The following is a 19,075-nucleotide window of genomic DNA, read 5'->3' as shown; positions in this document are numbered from 1 at the left end:
TCAACGTTTCTGGGAAGTGACCTGTGAAATAATCAGGACACACAGCCACAGCATTAGAGGCCTCAGGTGCAGGAAGGCAGCTACTAGTCTCCAGTCCCAACAGACGTGGAGCGGCCCTCTACGGGGTGTTTCTCTCATCCCAGTAATAGCTGTGCTATCACAAACATGGAGCAGGGAGAATGGACAGTGGTACTTACTCCCCAGCAGTGCCTAAAGACACACACACAACTTCCTAATATGCTGATCCCAAACTCATCTGCACCCTCCTGAGAGTTGCTGGCTAAGTTCAGGAGCAGGGAGTTGTGCGGACTGCCATATTGGGAAGAAACTGCATTGTAGAAACCATGAAAGGAGAGAAGGTAAAGCTTCATTCCCCCCAGGGATTAAGGAACACACATTGCCTAGTGCTGAGAGAGACTGAACAGATGTGATTTGGGGAGCCTGTCTTTTCTTCATCTTTTTCTTGTTAAAAAAGGCAAATTCTCACAGCCTGGCTCAAAATTTAGGTCAGAGTCTCCTGGGAACACTGCCTTTCCTTGCATATCTTACAGACATTATTGCAGTGCCTATTGTTAACTGTATGAGGTGAGCCCTGAACAGAATATGCTTGCCACTCAGCTGACCTTTCACCCTTGGAAAAGGGCAAGGGGCAATGATGGGCAACAGCTCTCAAACCAGCCTGATGGATGTTCCAGCAAGCTCAAACGGTGTCCAGACAGTAGGACTACAGGATTCAGACGAAGATGGAAAGGATGTGTGTCTCCTCTCTCACAAAGAAGCATCATCAGTCCCCTTCTCATCCTAACTAAATCCAATATGAAAGGACACACAGTTCTCTGTCAGGACGAAGGACATCGTTAACCTGGTTCCAGATGGATATGGAGTCCCTGGTTGTGGCAGAGATTACTAACTCCCACAAACCCACATCCCTTTCCTCCTGGGCATACAGCTGGACTGCATTTCCCTGTCTCCCTTGAAGTAAGCCATGGCCATATGGCTCGGTTTTGGTGGATGGACTGTGGTGGAAGTGATATATGCCACCTCCAAGACTGGCCCACAAAACCTCCTGGGCAATCCTCCACTCTCCCTTCCCCTGGCTTCTGGCAGGACGGTAATGTCCAGGGTGAAGATGGTGGAGCTCTGTCATCCTGGAGCCCTGAATGACTGGGTGGAGCACAGCCTACCCCACCCAGCTAATGAAGTACATGAACATGAGAAACAAACTTCTACTATGCTAAGCCACTGGGGTCTGGGGGTTTACCTGTCACGCAGGTCCACGTCACTCTTAACTAATACACCAGTTCTAGTCCCTCATGAGGGACTAGAGACCAGATCTGAGCTTCTATTAGATGCCTCTGTGCTTCCAACGCATCCCTTCCTTTTCCTTTAGGCTGTTCTGAACACGAGTTGTTTCTCACAATCAATGAATCTCTGAGTAAACCATGGGCTTGAAGAGAATGCTGGAAGCTCAGGGAGAGGCACAGCTGGTGTCTCTGGTGGTGGGGAAGATGGCTTTGTGTCCTCCCTCATGTAGCCCAGAGGGACTGAAACCATCAAAAGAAGGGCTATTGACGGGTACTGTCAGGGCTCACTACTGATGACACCAACTAAGTTACTGGCCTCTACCACGGTCCACCTTGAAAAAGACAAATAGGCTTAAATTAATTTAGAAGACACATAAAAAAGAATTTCCTGCCAGCAACTGGAATATCTTGGGCCAGACCACAGGGTGTGACGCTCTTCAGAGCTAAATATGAATAGAGTGACAACTGCTCCCAGTTGGTTTAGGTCAAGCCTTTACTGACTGTTCCTCCTATGACTTTAATACTAAGGAAGCAAACTTTTCCAGAGGAAGAAAAAAGGAAAAACTCTCTGGTGGTTCTCCTCATAGTCCATGCTATGTGGCAAGGAGACAGTTACGAGGAACTGTTCATTCAGCAAAGGGGTGCAGCAATGCCACCATTACACCTCAGGAAACATAGGCACAATTACACACATCGCCATAACACACTCGATAGAGGCTACAACAGCCACACCCGAGGTCACATGTCCCTTGCTGATGGAGATGTATAAATTCACTTAATATATATGTATGGAGAGCCTATAATGTGTATGACACTGGAATCGGTGCTGTAGGGGAAGCCAGGACTTATAATTTATAGTTCCCGTCTTCAAGTTGCTTACAAACGACTAACAGAAGCAGGCTATGAGCATGAGAGGTCAAATAAAATAACAAGACAATAGTATAAACGCTGTCACAAAGATCTCTACAGCCCCATCATCAGGCAGAATTCAGCCCATTATTTGTATCCAATTTGTTTTTCAAACCCATTTAATTTGCCAACACCACTGTTCCCGGAACTCCCAATTCCATTGCCCTGTTTGATTTATTTCTCCACTAATATATATCACTCTATAACACACTATTTAATTGACTTGTTCAATGTATTTACTAAGCTTCATGGAGGCAAGGATGTTCTCCGCTCTGTCCGCCGTGGTACCCTAGTGCTTCACACAGTGCTAGGCACAGAGTGGATGCCTAATAAATACCGATGAACGAAAACTCCAAGTTTCTGAATACAGAAATTAACAACAGACAATCACTTTATTATTAAAAATATTCTTTAGCCCCACACAAAATATCCCAGTTTCTTCAGACCCTCTGTCGATAACTAGAGCCCCCAAGTCTGCTCACGGATGGAAATACAGAACAAGGCTACAACCTGATAAGGATCTCAAGTGTGAAACACAAGATGCTGCTACTTGGAAGAGATGGTGGGCAAAACCTGTGTTTCACATGGCCATCCTGTTATTTGAATTCATCAGAGCATAACCAGGAATGTGGTCCTTAGTCACCCCCTTGTCCAGAGGGCCATTAGGGCTATTAATGCCATTAAAAATATGGCAATAATATAATAAAGGCAAGAATGTATGCCTCAGATAAAATGCACATACGGATACAGCAGAATCTGAAGCTACCATAGCAATATGCTAAATCACCAGCCTATTTACTCAGCTATCAAGGGGCTGAGAAGAATCTCAGGGGCAGAAGGAGTTGTGGCTGCTCACCCTTGCCACTCAGCACATCTTCTTTATTCAGGATGCCCACAATATCGTGCAGGCTCAGAAGGAATCCTGACATTCAAATTCTTGCCTCTCTCCTAGCAATCTCAGTGCCAGGTATTTATTCTACATTTTGTGCTCCCAAGGCAGGCATGGGGAAAAGTGGGTTTTAAGAAGTTCTTCCAGAATCACACTATTTAATCACTTGATGTAATGAACGGGATTGGCCTTGCTGACTCCCTGTGTTCATCTCACAGCTGTGACTGAGCGGGCATTTCAGAGAGTGAATGATCGATGCTCATATATTTTGGTCACTGTAGCTGGCATAAAAAAAAATTCAGATCATTGTCTATAGAGTACCCGAGAAACAAACCAAAAAGGAATCTCATTATAGTGAAGACCAAGCCAACGGATATGGACGGAGCCAGTTCCACACGCACGGACAATTATGTAGAAACCAACCCTGCCAGGACGACAGTTTAATTTTCAAAAGCAAAACTTGGCCCTAAGATACCAAGCTAAGAATAGATTTTTATTAAAACTATCTTCATTTGTCAGGCAAAAGGGTCCTCTCTGGCAAATGAGAGGCCCTGCATCGAGCAGAACTGAAAGGAGAAAGTTGTCATCCTCCGGTAGACTCCCTCTACGGATTGAGTCTAACGAGAAGACCAAAAGTCTGCCCCCAACTGTGCGGCTCCCAGAGGATTGGTTTAATGATTCTGCCCTCTTTTTTTGCTCTACATAATCTCCCCCAGGGTTTAATTTTTAATAAATTGTGTGTGCATGAGTGTTGGAGAGCATGTGTGAGCATGCACATACACAGAAACACACACACACACACATACACATATGCACATTTAGAGAAAGTATGACTTTATTAACTCTCCAATTGCTGGTCGCAAAGCATCAATGATCACAGACTACCCCCAATTACAAGCACTGCATTTACAAACCCCACAGCCACACAGATGCGGCAGCCGCCCCAACCTGCCTCTTCATTCACTCCTTTCTCTTTGGAGGCCATGCTGACCGTGCTGAAGAGAAGCTCTAATGAAACCTGGGATACAAAGCCAAGTTTTCAGCTTGGAAGGCCAGGCAGCAGAGATATGAGCAAATCATCTGTAGGAATACAGAAATCCAAAGGAGTGGGGCAGGCCCTCTGAAGAGGGCAAAGGATAAAGGACACTGTCACGGGAAGTGACAAAAGCAGAGGTCTTTATCACTATTTTCATGATGGGGTACAGCATCTTGTATCGTGACTTTTCTTTCTACACAAATGCCTCTCTCACTAGACTGTGAACACTTTGAGGGGAGGGACTCTCATAGCCAAAGCTCCTGGAGAAGAACGTACGTGCGGGATACCTTCACATATCCTATCTCACTGGTTGATAACTCATGGGGCGCTTTTATTCCCATACTACAGAAGAACAAATCGAGGCATGCAGATCTGAAGTTGCTTGCCCAAGCTCACAGAGCTAATAAGTGACAGACCTGGGACACAAAGCTAAGATTGCTTGGTTCCCAAATCTTTCTGTTAGGCCTCTCTGTTCCTGCATGCAGAACCTGTGCAATGAATAGTCACTGAATAAATGGGCAATGCCATGAGTAGTAGATGCTGTTGGAAGGCTGCCAAAAGTCTGGAGTGAACGGCACATGGATTAAGTCACGGAGCAGACACGAGACGAGGAAAACACAAGACCATCCCAGTGACAGAGAGACCACACTTCAGTGCTGGGCAGTTTGTGCGCATGCCACAGGGTGTACACGGGGAAAATGACAGCTCAGCCACACCCAGTGTGATAAGCACCCCGCACCCCACCGAAATCACTTCTGCCCAGCCCTTTGTGGTACAGGTGCCCTGCACAAAGGTGAAATTATCTTGTACCTAAGGGCAAAGATAGCGCATGTTCTAAACAATCAACCAACAACCGATGCGTTGAAATGCAACCCATCTCTAAATTGGGAACCACCCGAATCCTTCTCGCTTCCCATATGAAGGGATGCAACTCATCACCTGCTTGGGTTTGGTTACTGGGCACTAATCACTTAGCCTTTTATTGTTATAATTACTTTTTGGGTAGAGACTGAATTACAACATTTCAATGCCTTGCAACTCTTAATATTGATTTTTTTTTTATTTCTATCCTGCTTGATTCCCAAATACCATCCCTGGAGATTCTGGGGTAGAACCCTGGAATATGCATTTAACAAGCACTCAGGTGAACCTATTAGGGAATAAGGCTCAGGAACCACCATTCTAACTAATACACAAGACGAAATGGAATAGAGACATTGTGTAATTCGCACAACCTGCAAAAATCCCCACCTCCTTTGAGTTTAACACTGGTGGAAAGGTAGTTAGCAGGTATCTGTATGCACCAGGATGTCACTGAGGGAGGCAGGAGGGAGGCACAGACAGCACACGGGAGGATGGCTTTCTCCTGGAGAGGAGGTTACACCCAGCCGTGTCCCTTGCATCCAGATCTGTCTGGTTGGTCTGGAATGAGGCCCATGCTGTGAGGAAACAAGGTGGATGTCCTGGGAGACACGCAACTATGGCAGGTCAGCCTGAGTGTGCCCCAGAGAGCAGCTGAAGTTTTCCACTGTGAATTTGCTTATTCTCTGTGCTGTAGGCAAATCTGCACTGTGTTTGCAGTGGGGGCTGGGGAGCTGAGCAGATTCTTATTGAAAAGTAACAATGTTGGCTTTTAGGAGAGAAATTTTCATCTAAAATGCCTTTCAAAACTACATAAGAATGTCAGGGAGACAAGAGAGGCTCAATAATTTGTCAATCGCATCCACTGAGAACACAATTATGAGAAAAATGAACTGTAATGATACAATAGATCTTTCCGTGTTACTTAAAAGACTAAGCAATAAAAGAGGAGGGTGACAAGCATAAGAAGAATATGGCTATAAACACATCTGAATTGGTTTCATGACCATGCAAGGCGACGCTCACCCCATCTTCAGCTCCACCCTGGGACTGAGACAGCACAGAGAACTCTGTGTTTTGGAGTCACGACAACCTGGATTCAAATTCCACTTCACCAGCTGGATGAGCTGGCTGACCTTGAGTGAGCCTTGCATAAGCTCACTGAGCCCTCTCTTGTAAGAATGGTGTAAAGATTAGAGCTAATATTGGAAAGCACACAGCACAGGGTCTGCCACATAGCAGGCAATGAATAAAGAGCAGCCATGCACTATTATTATTACTTTTGTTGTTAAGGGTAGTTTAGGGACAGAGAGACTTGGAAAGATCCAGGATCAAGCTTTGCCAAGGAGGACAAAAGCCAGCTTCACCGAGTTCACAGATGATCTCAATGTATATTCTAATTTTGAAGGATGGGTTGGACCATTTGAAACTCTGCCCCCACATCCAGCCTGGTGGCCCGGTGTCCTGCGATCTGCACAGGTGGTTGCCAGCAGGTCTCCACCTCTGCCAGACTCAAACATCAGTTTCCAGACCAACGTGGTGCAAGCTGCTGCTGCCCAGGAGACCCACTAACAATTCTGTCTGCCCAAACCCAACAGGGGGCAAAAGGCCCCTGTCATCACCCCCAAGCCGAAGTCTCTGCTGCAATTTGGATACAATCAAGAAGTAGGAAAAAGAAAAGTTAATCCAATGTAACCCCTTCCATTAATCAAGATAATTGAGATTTCTCTTGATCTGTTTACAACAATTTTTCTACTCTTTTATAAATGGAATACGCTGTCATTTTGCAGCATGAAATGGTGACAGGGATTGGAATTTCTAAGATGCTGCATACTCTGGTTTCTCTTCAGATCGTATAAATCTTTCGCCTTTTCCTAAGATGCTGCAATAGTCGTTACAGGTGAAATGTGGTCTATTAGTTAATAGATGTAACAGCGAAAAAAACCACCTTGCCTGGAATCTTTGGAGGACATCAGTAAAGCCTGCTTTATCAGATTCCTTATTCAACCGTTGAAACACGCACTTATCGAGCAAAGTCATCCATTCAGCAAAATGTTACCAGTAAGTTACCATCCGACTAAGTGCTTTAGACGTCTGAGGGCTGCATTCTATTCTGCTCTAATCATATTACTTAAGATTTTCTAAGTTGTCTGATTAGAAGGCTGATTTAATTAGAGCGCTAACAGAAATGACAAACCCTACATATGCTCATCTAAAACCTTTCTCAATCATATTTGAGGTACCACAGTGTGACGGCTAATGCTGGGCATCCAGGCCTTTAACGACACAGGGCCTCAGCAATCTGCACTTACTTTTACGACACACGTTAAACATTAAACATACATTGGAAGCACTGCTGAGAAATTTAATAGAAGGATCGATTCATGCTCTTTTGCCAGACCCCAGGTTACCCAGCTGTCAGTAAACATGTTTTATACCAACTTTAATGCTGTAGTGAAAGCCAGATGAACACATGCAGGAGTAACAGGGAGATAAAAAAAAAATTTCCAAGTATTATATACCTCCCCACTCCTGTGTTTTCAGGTAAGATATTATCAAGGTAAGTTCTTCAAAAATAAATTATCATCAGAAGCTACCCTGAAGAATGCAATAATCTGCTATTTCTCACATATAATGAGCTTCAAGATAACAATAAGACTAAAACTGCACAAAGAATTTTGAAATATCTTGTGACTCTACAGTTTGCAATCTGAAGAACACACAACAGCTGCTTTACTGCACAGAGCTTTTGCCCATGCTTGGCAGAGGACAGCCAAGAGAGGCAGGGGCTGCATATGTCACTGTGTGGCAGAATGCTGAGCCGGCCTCAGGCCGCCGTCCCATACTGGTGACCAAGGAAGCGAGACCAAAGCAGAGTTGGCCCAGCACTCTCCATTCTAAAGAGTACAAATGGTTGGGAAAGACCCCTCCCTTCGAGGCTTAGGGAGATGGCAGAGTCACTCTGCCATCCCCACTCCTCCCTTGTCCCATCCATCCCCCTCCTCAGTCTAGAGAGACACAGGAAAAGAGAGCAGGAGGAGTCGTTAGTTCTGGACTTCTATCTGCCTAGTGAGAGCAGATATGGCTTCTCCCTTCTTCCCCCTGGAATCATTATCCTCTCTTTCTCTCTCTCTTTCCCTCAAAGATGGGACTTTTACTTTGGAAGGGCCTGTGTGAAAGGGTACCCGGCATCTTGGTCCCCAGTTAGATGACTGCTAGGTCAGCAGGCTTGCTGACCTGCCCTGAGCCTACCGGAGCAGGTGAAAAGAGAATTGGAGAGAAATGGCAGGGCAAAGAGGGGTAGCAGCCTCCTAGTGGAGGCAAGGAGGTGTGAGCCTCCCGTGGGTCAAGCTGGCCTAAGTCCTCTTGCCAGGACGCTGTCTAAAAGGGCGGCCTGCAAGGAAAGGGACCTCAGGAAGGAAAGGCTGTGGGTTATGTCACCAGGTGGCTGGCTGGAGTAGAGTTGACACTGGATGTCCCACATCTGCAAACCATGCAATGGGGAGTCCCCTAACATGGTTCTGCAGAACGCTCCCTTGGGTACCACAAGAAGGCTAGTATTTCGATGTCTGCCACCAGGCAGGCACCCACCATAAGCCAGGGGTACCCACCATAAACTAGGGGTATCAGAGCCACATGTACTGAGAGAGGACTGCAGCCACGACCTGTGATGTAAGGGACACCTGTCTCTCCTCCCCACCCTAGAATAAGGGAAGAGATGGAAGATGAGACAGGGGACGGTAAGAGTGTCCCAGAGCTAGAGTACATTCTTCTACCTTTCTCCAAGGTGTGTGTCGGGGGTGGGGCTGCAGGGGGCTGGAGAAGCAGCCCTGCTGCTCCCCCAGTTCAAGTCCCTTAAGCCTAAAGAGGGCATGTGCTGGAGGGAAGGGGAAGAGGGCAGACTGACAAAGGATATGGGACTGGTGCTTTAAACTGACCATCCTGAGTTTACTTTGTTGGTTATTTTGGTTTTTTTTTTAAAGGTTTTATTTTTCCATTTTTCTCCCCAAAGCCCCCCGGGAACATAGTTGTGTATTTTCAGTTGTGGGTCCTTCTAGTTGCGGCATGTGGAACGCTGCCTCAGCATGGCTTGATGAGTGGTGCCACGTCCACGCCCAGGATCCGAATCAGCGAAACCCTGGGCCGCTGAAGCGGAGCAGCGAACTTAACCACTCGGCCACGGGGCTGGCCCCCACTTTGTTTTTTTAAAGATTGGCACCTGAACTAACATCTGTTGCCAATCTCCTTTTTTCCCCTTTCTTCTTCTTCTCCCCAAAGGCCCCCAGTAGATAGTTGTACATTCTAGCTTTAGGTCCTTCTGGTTTTGCTGTGTGGGACGCCACCTCAACATGGCCTGATGAGCGGTGCCATGTCCGCGCCCAGGATCCAAACCAGGGAAACCCTGGGCCACCAGAGTGGAGCACGTGAATTTAACCACTTAGCCATGGGCCCGGCCCCCCTGAGTTTACTTTTACTTAATGAAAACAACTGCGATTCCATCAAAGAGGTTCAATTTCACGCATCTTTTCTGAGGTTCTGCTACGTGCCAGGCACTTTTAGGCACTTGGGTAACAATGACACCAATGAACAAAACAGACAAGATCCCTGCCCTTCCAGCTACCAGTGGGGAAGGGAGATTTAGCACAGGACAGGGAACGAGAGTGAGCAGAGAAAAATAAAACCGCTGAACCACTACCGAGTTCAGGCCAGTCAATAAACCAGCTTCAACAGCTTTCAAAGATGAAGCAATTTCTTTCCGAAAGTTTTGCTTTCAGGAAAAACACTGCCTTCTGCACAAGTGCTCAGAGATTGAAGAGTGGCCTAAGAGGAGGAGAGGAGGGTTGAAGGGAGAAAATGACTAATAAAACAATGTATGAGTGCACAGAAATTAAATGTTCTAAGTGTCCTCAGGGAAGATCATGGTGAGCTTTCACAAGACAAGACGGTGGCTGTAATATTGATGGATATTTGGTCCCATTTCTTCTGTGAAGATTCTCCGGAGGGGTTGGGATCAGAAGGCGAGCTGGTGACACCCAGGAAACTATGGGTTTAGAGAGATGCTTCAGGACACTTGGGATCAGCTGAAATAGACTAGAAGGACCAGAGAAGAGTTTAAGATCTGCTTTAAATTACACTGAGGCAAGCACAAATGTGTTTTCTAAATAACTCCTCTTAGAGAGAAAGACATTATTTATACAGATCTAAGTCCACATTTATGAACAGCTCAAAAATCTTTGAAAAGGCACCTAAAGCTTCCTCCTTCCCTTCCCCTTCGTTTCTTTGCCTCCTTTCCTAGTTTCTGAGTTGATTCTACCTTCCCCAGGAAGGACACTGTTTCCCCAGAATGACCAGACAGTCCCATCTGAGAGATCTGACGGGCGTGAGACCCATGGAGCCTGATGGAGACAAGCAACCTCCGGGCTCTTAGGGATGATGACTCGGAATTCCGCAGTAAATTCTGCTCCCCATTCTCCTTCCTGAGGCGATCACCGCAGTTCTTCTCCAAAGCCCCTTTCTGAAGTGGAGAGCCTCTTTTTCTTGTAAAGTTGGTGTTTACTTTCTTGGCTCATTCCACCCAAGGCGCAGCTGTGTCTGGGCCAAGCTTTATCTCCTCAGGATAATAAAATCATCTTAAGAGGTGAGTCAGTACAAAGCATGACAACAGCAATGTCACAGGGAGCCTGTGGCGTTCCTAATGAGCCCGGGTTATAGTTTTATTTAATGGTGGATTATTACCCCGAATGACGCTAAAGGTTGTCCACTAAGGCCTCCATTCTCGGCTGTTTACAAGGCAGAGTGGTAGAGATGATGGTAGTTACTTTTAAATGGCTGAGTACTAAAAAAGATGAGGACACTTCTCCCCTGAAACCTTCCACCTTTCTGAAATGAGTTCCACTCTTAACACTGCCCGTGGATAATGTCAGTCCACAGGGTGCTAATGGCCCAGCGAAGCTGTAACACTACAAATTCTGCATCAGGGAAAAAGCACCAGCATAGCTCAACATCCTTTAGTGAGGTTTCTATAAAATGCCTTCTCTTAATAAACCAGTAAATTTTCCAACCTGGCAGTCAAGGCTGGCTAATTCTTTTTAGATCACCAAGAGAACACTGTAGATTGAGTTCTTTTAGGAAACTGTGGGGCCTAATTAAGTCCAACAGCCGGGATGTTAAATGCAAATCTTCATCCTCCAGCAATTTAGTTTAAGCAGCAAAGCTATTTTCCTTTTTCTGTGTTTCAACTAAGTATTTTATCATGATGAATTGAGAAGAAGAAGAATAAACCAAGTCTAGGAAATGTAACTCCAGACAGGGTACTGAGTTGTATGTAGATGGATGGGCCTGACATTAATAAAATCCTGTTTATCTCTAATACATTAAAATAGTATTTTATAGGAAAATTTCAGTGTGTGGCACAGAGAGGAGACATGCTGAACCCATTGACATTTAGCTAACAGAATTTTTAATAGAATTGAGCTGGCCTAGGAAGGAAGAAAAATAGGAAAGAAATGCCAACCAGACGACTCCCCAGAGAATAATTCATTTCGGCTTTATGTGACATTAAATATCACTTCCTCCACCAAGGTTAGACCCTGTATTAGTCTTAACAAAGCAAATTTCATCCATCCCAAAACTCCATGACGATGGCCCCTAGATCAATCCAAGGGTTGAGGGCACAGCTATCAGCCAGTCTAACAAAAACAAGACAATTCATTGTGACTGGTGCCATTTTCCATTTCACTGTGCAGATGACGGGAGGGCCTCTAGACCACAAGGACCAGTGGCTTAGAAAATACTGTTTGGAATTTCTGTCCTCTTGGCCGAGTCTGACTTCTGGCTTGATTTCACCTGGTCCATGGCGATCATCGGCTATTGCTCTGGACAGATGCTCTGCAGCTCTGAAAGCAGTTTCCCTCCTCTGGGGCAGGTCCAGAGCCTGAACGGTGGTCACTCAACTGATGATATTTCACGGGGCGGGGAGAAGTCTCTCCAACCCCAGGAGGACCAGCCTTCAGAGCATCTTTCTTTCCTTTCCTCTCTCTCTCGGCCTTATCCTGCTTCCCCATCCCTTCTCCCTATTTACCTTCCAACTCTTCCTCTTCCTCCCATTTTCCTTCTCTTAAAAGTCGCCATAAAGAGATGCCTTAGCATTTTCCCAATATTTTAACTTTGTTCTCTTAATTTTAAGGTGATTTGAACATTTTATATTTGTCTCAAAAAAACATTTTTTAAAAGGAACTATTTTCAGTTGTGCTCTGTAATCACGAGATTTTAATATTTTAAACTTTTACTATTCTTGACTTGCTTTAAATACAAAAGTCCTTTTCTTCTGTCTTTTCTTTTTGTTTTTTAACAGCTTATTTTCATTCTCAATGCCTCAAATGAACACTAAAATTCAGTAGTCGAGACTCCAGCTGTTTTTCTTTGCAGATTCCTTTCACTCCCATAGACTCACAAGTTCAGTGCTTCAGTTCAGAACTCAAAATCTTTTTATTGAGCACCTACATAGGCCAGGAATAAGGCGAGGCACTGAGGAGTCATCATTCAACAAGACATTCAGCTTACGTTCCGGAAGGAGAGACGGACAGTAAAGGAGTACAGAATAAATACACAGAACAACCAGGGATGATGATATGTGTTACAAAGAAAATGACTAGCAAGCCACGAGAGAATACGCAGGAGGCCTGTTTGAGGTGGGTGGTCAGAGAATGTCTCTCCAAGGAGCTGGTTTTTAAGGGAGCCAGCTGTGCAAAGAGCCGGGAAAGAGAATTTCAGGGGAGGGAACAGCAAGCACAGAAGCCCTGCGGCAGGAGGGAGCTTGGGTCTTCTAGGAACCTGGAAAGAATGCGTGTGTGACTGGGGCCAGTGAAAGGGGAGAAAGCGATGTAGGACAAGATAGTAGACACAGCAGGGACGAGCTCACAGGATGCTTCTGAAGAACCTGGATTTTATTCTTAAGCGTACAAGGAAGTTGCTGAAAGGTTTTAAGCAGGGGAATGGCTTGACCTGATTTTTACAATATTTCTCTTTACACATCACTCTAGGAGAACTTGAACTCCTGACTTCTGACTCCAGGTGCAGAGCACTTTCCGTCAAGTTTCCAAGACCAAATTACTAGTAACATCTTCAAAACACACCAAAATGCTGAATCTACCCCCCAAATGAACACCACTCAAAAGAAAGCAGGACAATATGTGACTTTATGAACTCAAAGAGTTTTGAAGACATATAATCAACAGGACTGTAAAATGACAGATCCGCCTAGTTTCTGAAAATTAGGATTAACAGCTCCCTGCCTGGACGTGTTTGTTTTTGTTTTATTTTTTTCTACATGGTCTCCTTAGAAATCACTAATGAGAATTTAAAATAATGAAATGCGTACAATAATTTCCCAAAATATTTCACTGAAATGATGAGGTAGTTATTTTTAAAAAATAAGAAGAATGAGAACACGAGACATAAATAGTAACTAACCGCTACATATCTAAAATCAGTGTAACTACTGAATTTCAGGTGATAAGTAAGAAGGAAATGAAAAGAAAGTTAATCTTCTTTGGGAAACAATCAGTAACGTAAGGCCCCTTCCTCGCCTTTTATCCGACCCAATCAATCACACATTTATTGAGAATCACTCCATCTACCATTGATATGAACGTCTTCTACCACTTTTTCTGCCACTGTTTCTTTATGCTATTGCTCCAACTCTGCCTGTCTGTCTGTCTGTCTCTTCTCTTTCAATCCCAGCCCTCGCCTTAGCCCTTGACTCAGAGCCCGGCTTTCCCTCAGGAAGGCTCTGGAATGGAGCAGGCCCGGTTCTGGCTTTTGAAAGCAACGGGGGCTATAAATGAGGCAGTGTCAGGACACTGAATGGATCTGGCCCAGCGAAAACCTCTCCCTACACCCAAGAAAATCTTTCCCAGCAAAGGCAGTGATTTTTTCTGAGGCATTTAACAGGTATAATTGTTCACTACAGGAGAATCATTTGGGCTCATTTAGGTTTTTCCTCTACCCATCAGGGCTAAACTGATAGCTGAACAAAGCCAGACTCCGCTCCAACACTGACACAGCTGAAGAACAAATGCTTAAGAAATAAGATTAATGTCCTCTGAGAGTACAAAGAGAGCAAAAAGATTTAACAACTTATTTTTAGATTCTAAGTACCTAGATACAATGATAAAAAGAAACCTCAGAGAAAGAAAGACAGTTGGAAAAATACAACAAAGTCTTATTTGCAGCGAGTTATTTGAAGAATAACACTAAGTATCATTGTAACCTCATGATACCAAAATGGAAAATAAGAGATCATAATGCACTTAAAAAAATACATTCTCACAATTATTGCTATTAATCACTCAGTGTGAGTGGTCTAGGATGATCTTGCAAATGTGAAGTAAACAACTTCCTGAGATGCTTTATTTACAATATTTTATGTATTTAAAAATCTATCATCTTTCTTCCTTACCTCCCAAAATTTTAGACAAGTGGTTTGCTGTGATGACAAAAAGATGCATAATTACTCAACTTGCATGATCAGTTTATCCATATTATTTTCTGACTATAAATTAAAAGCTAAGAAGTCTCACACATTTATAAGCGTTATGAAATTTACCAGGATTTAGGTTGTTCTGCCAATTGAAATTCACAGACACAATTTGGTTTTCCCTCAATAAAGTTGGATAAAGTTTCTGACGAAATCAATACATTTCATTATCCCCAAATTCTAAAATCCACAGGGAGAAATTTCTGGATGGTTACCAAGATTTTCGCAGTCCTTTTGGTTGGTTTCAAAGCAAACACGCCAATAAGACCTTTGACATGACAGGTAGATGGTCTGGGTTGGGGGAATTGGAGGAGGGGGTGCAGAAGGTACGGGTGCAGAAGGCCAATGGGAGAGGAGAGCTTTGTTCATCAATAATAGTGTAACTTACCTGAGGGCAGGACATCACATTCTCAAGTTAGGTTTCCTAGAACACTGTTGGAATATCTCTGGTTGTGGAAAGGACACCAAAATGGAAATAATTTAGATCTGAGCACTAGATACATCTTGAGTTTTATCTCTAGCATATTAGTTTACTCCCTCGGTTTTTGCTAGCCACCAAATGGCTTACGCAGATGAGAAGAAATACAAAACACTGTGTTTAGAGAGCATTAGGCAAAAGATATTAATGCTGCCCTAATTTTGTCACATTTTCTTGGCACGTGAAATATTGAAGGCCAATTTGCAAAGAGAAACATGTAATTTATGTATTCTCCCTCATTCTCACAAGGATTTGAGGCAGAAAATATAGAATTCATTTTACAGGGAGTGCCCACTTGAACTCACCAAATACAGAAAATGTAATCTTCTATCTTCATGAAGAGGCATATTTTTATAAACATTTTGCTATGAAATCTTACATTATTAAGAAGGTTCCAGTCATAATACTAGATTTTAATCTGTTTTTTGGCCCCTTTCCTAAAACACAGTGGTACCTTTTCAAAAAGGAAAGCCATCACAAGACCCTGAATGGAGAATTCTACGTGCATGGCCAACTGCATGGAGAGCAGAAGCGATGAAGAGTATCGCACTCTGCCAGCCTCGTCTGGGCTCAGCTTCCCCAGCACCTCCTTGAATAATATCTTTATTGATTGGTCTTGCTCTTTGAAATGAGCAGACTGATGTCTGACACGCTGAACCCAGAGGGAAACCAGAAGCTTTTCTCTCCCTGAGTCGATAAGTTTAAACAACTCCAAGTCTAAAATGATGCTAATCATTTGATGCAGACGGAAGTTTTCTTTTGGAATCACCTGAAAGTATGTGCTAGCTGACCTGGCCTGGCTCTGATTTAAAGTCCACCGTATCTGCTGTGCTATCATTTCTGCTAGTTGGTGGCTCTGCAAGGCTGCCAAGAGGTTCCTTGCAGAAGGGGTGCAGCCGTGGGCCCTGGTGCTGTCAGCCTATCACCTTTCTTTTCCCCCTCCATAATAAAGGCACAAAGCAGGAACTTTTCAGAGTAGTAGCACTGAATGGACAAAAGATTATTTACCAAAAAAAAAAAAAAGAAATGTAATGCTCAAGCAACAAATAATTTTTAAGCACTTTAGATTAAGGTACTGTGCTAAGTGCTACAAAGGACATGAGTTTCTGTCAAAACACTGACCCCCTGGAAGAAGAAGATGATCAGATATTAACTACATATAAGAAGATATTTATTACGTCCATGAATTTTTACAGAAGCTGTCTATTTCCAGTTTGTCACTTCAAACCTAGGTTTTTGTATTTTCTCCACACCCATGGCTACCTGGGAATTAGAGAAGTCGGTTTAAGTTTATGAAGGGAAGAAGAAATATTTTATTTTCTTAGCAGCATAATTCCTCTTTAAAAGAGATCCATCTACTAAAGTGTATGCTTAAAACTGGTTAGGATGGTAGATTTTACGTTATGTGTATTTTATCACAATCAAAAAGAGAGAGAGAGAGAGATCCACAGTGGTTCCTCTCCTATTGGGGAACACCTACCTCCTCAAGCTGTTTGCTCACTTCTTGGTTTCCTCCACCCTTGATCTTCATCCACTGTTTGGCTGAACAGAATCTTAAGTCCAAGCTTGACTAGGTTCTTGTTATTTGTTTTTGTTGTTATTTATTTATTTTCCCCAGCTTTATTGAGGTATGATTGACAAAAACATATTGTATGTATTTAGGTTGTATGTGGTTTTTTTTTTTTTTTTTTTTTTTTGGTGAGGAAGATGGGCCCTGAGCTAACATCTGTTGCCAATCCTCCTCTTTTTGCTTGAGGAAGACGGTTCCTGAGCTAATATGTGTGCCAGTCTTCCTCTACTTTGTATATGGGATGCCTCCATAGCATGGCTTGATGAGCAGTGTGTAGGTCTGCACCTGGGATCTGAACATGCAAACTCCAGGCCACCAAAGTGGAGTGCACAAACTTAACCACTATGCAACCAGGCCAGCCCCTTGTACATGATTTTTTTAAAGGCATTCAACATGATGATTTAACATATGCATACAATATGAAATGACTACCACAATCAAGTTAATTAACATATCCATCACCTCACATACTTGTATCAAACTAAAAAGCTTCTGTACAACACAGAAAACCATCAGTAAAATGAAAAGGCAACCTATGGAATGGGAGAAAATATTTGCAAACCACATATCTGATAACAAGTTAATATCCAAAATCAACAAGGAACTCATACAGCTCAATAGCAAAAAAACAAATAACCTGATTAAAAACTGGGCAAAGGATCTGAATAGACATTTTTCCAAAGAAGACATACAAATGGCCAACAGGTACATGAAAAGATGCTCAGCATCACTAATCATCAGGGAAATGCAAATCAAAACCACAATGAGAGATCACCTCATACCTATCAGGATGGCAAAAAGATAAGAGACAAATATTGGCGAGGATGTGGAGAAAGGGAACCCTTGTGTGCTGTTGGTGTGAATGTAAATTGGTGCACCCACTATGGAAAACAATATGGAGGTTCCTCAAAAAATTAAAAATAGAACTACCACATTGTTATTTGTTTTAAAGAAAGACTGTTTCTCAGCTAACACATGCAAATAAAGCCTTCTTCAGAGCATCCACAAAACGGAAGAAGGATCCCCAAGCGTATGCGTGTAACAGAGATCTCATTGTTGTAGTTTCTGTTCTTCTGCTCTTACTTCTAGAACAATCAGGAAACTCACTTTGTTAGAATTAATTAGTCCTGACTTTCTGGTCACCGTGTCCCTTACAGAATCTAAGACATTGCTAGCATCTTGGCAGTTGGGTGAGGTGGGTATCTTCCTTCTTGATTCTCTGTGGGGATGCCCATAAACTATAAAAAGTAAAGCCGATGGTAGGTGTTTTGATAACACAGAATTAGGAATAAGATACCTCACATTTGGTAATTCTTTGCCGGCATATTTTGAATGTTTACCAGGAATGTGGAGGCAAAATACGTTGGTCTAACCTTTGGCTTTCCATTGGTAATATTATCATAAGAAGAAGGCTTTATTTGCATGGTACCTATTTCCAGCCTGTTTTGTATGCTTTATGATAGACATCAAGATTAAAATAACTTTTTGTCTGCATTTCCTCTGTACTTTAATCGGGTAGTAAGAGCAATAAACAAAATACCGAGATAATGGTAACTCAGAAACTCAGAAGATATAGAAGGTGGACCTTTGGCAGCTCTGCCCCAACCACTTCTCTTCCAGGATGACACCAGCTGTGGGGTGCTCATTGCACAGGAGCATCCTTTCAAGGTGTCCATTTATCTTTGTCTTGTGAAAAATAAGCTAAACTTTAAAACTATCTGCTATGGTCTGAATGTTTGTGGTCCCTCAAAATTCATATGTTGAAATCCTAACCCCCCAAGGTGATATTAGGAGATGGGTCCTTTGGGACGTGATTAGGTCATGAGTGTGGAGCCCTCATGGTTAGGATTCGTGTCCTATAAAAGAGACCCCAGAGAGCTCCCTCACTCCTTCCAACATGCAAGGTTACAATAAGAAGACAGCTGCCAATGAGGAAGTGGGCGCTAACCAGACACCCACACACGCACCATGATCTTAGACTTCTCAGCCTCCAGAACTGTGAGAAATAAAAGTTTATAAGCCACCCAGTCTATGGTATTTTGTTATAATAGCCAGAACAGAGTAAGACACTATCTTTTCTGAATTTTTAATTCCCTAATACTAAAAGGAGACATTGGTGGGTTAGGTACAATTCTCCTAATATCAAGTAAGATTTTCTTTTTTTTTCTTAATGAGGAGAGGGAAACTTATCTTAATTTGTTTCTTGATACTTGCACTACAGATAGAAAATTTCATGCACCACTGAAACACAAGTTCCACGAGGCAGGGACTTTGTTTAGCTCCCTGTTGATTCTCCATCCTTGACCAGTCAAGAAATACCTGTTACTGACTGACTGACCCAATGGTTAGGACTTCAAAATGGAAAGCTGAACAACTTGAGTGCACTTCCTAGCCTGGATCTTCTGCGTCCCTGACGTGAGGTGCTCTTGGAGCACTGTGGACCAAGTCTTCCACCAGAGGGAGCAGGGACACCACCACGGTGCCGAGGAC

The 19,075-nt window shown here is 43.4% G+C and overlaps 1 protein-coding gene across 19 annotated transcripts in view; it reads right to left on the bottom strand.

The window, feature by feature from the left end:
* The window catches only part of NCAM1 (neural cell adhesion molecule 1), a 310,590-nt gene that overhangs the window by 130,988 nt on the left and 160,527 nt on the right, over positions 1-19,075 (bottom strand). The gene's annotated exons all lie outside the window — the stretch shown is intronic.

This window comes from Equus caballus, chromosome 7, assembly GCF_041296265.1.
Source record: "Equus caballus isolate H_3958 breed thoroughbred chromosome 7, TB-T2T, whole genome shotgun sequence".
Lineage (NCBI taxonomy): Eukaryota > Metazoa > Chordata > Mammalia > Perissodactyla > Equidae > Equus > Equus caballus.
This window is presented reverse-complemented; position numbering and strand designations above follow the sequence as displayed.